Genomic DNA, 795 nt, shown 5'->3' on the forward strand with positions numbered 1-795 from the left:
CCAGGCCAACTGGCTGTGAGAATCAGCTGTGTCTGCAGTGGGAGAACTTCTGTCCTCTAGGGAGGTGCTAATCTAACCTTTGCCTGAGGCTATCCCGCAAATGCCTCTGTGCAAGGCTTGGGCGGGGCAGGTCCCAGGGGATCTACAGGGCGGGCAGAGGGAGCAGTTATGGCTGCTCTTAGTTCCATCCCCAAGGGCTCTGCCTCACAGTGTCCCAGCAACCGCTGCAAACCTCGGAGAGAAAGCTGCCCTTGAGTTCCAACCGATGCCAGACAGTCCCACTTCTACCGTTTGAGTCTGGGTCCCCAGAGACTTTCTCAGAACTGGAGCTCAGGGCCTGAGCCTCCCTCCCGATTGGAAAAGACAATCTCGCCCTCAGCCGCCAGCCTGCTCCGAGCACACCTCCGCACCTTTGTATTTTCCACACTGTGCCTCCTCTGAGTCTCGGTATGCTATTTTCTTTCCTCCTAGTTGTAGAACTTCCACTCAGCCAGCTTAGAAAGTTTTATTTTCTTAAATTAAATCTTTATTGTTCAGATTATTACATTTGTTCCTCTTTTTTCCCCCCATAACTCCCCTCCTCCCAGTTCCCACCCCACCCTCTTCCCTCACTCCCCACCCACTGTCCTCATCCATAGGTGCACGATTTTTGTCCAGTCTCTTCCCGCATCCCCCACACCCCTTTCCCCCCCAAAATAGTCAGTCCACTCCCTTTCTAGGCCCCTGATTCTATTATATTCACCAGTTTATTCTGTTCATCAGAAATATTCACTTGATTTTTAGATTCACTTGTTG

This window comes from Myotis davidii, unplaced genomic scaffold (genome assembly GCF_000327345.1).
Source record: "Myotis davidii unplaced genomic scaffold, ASM32734v1 scaffold370, whole genome shotgun sequence".
NCBI classification, from domain to species: Eukaryota; Metazoa; Chordata; class Mammalia; order Chiroptera; family Vespertilionidae; genus Myotis; species Myotis davidii.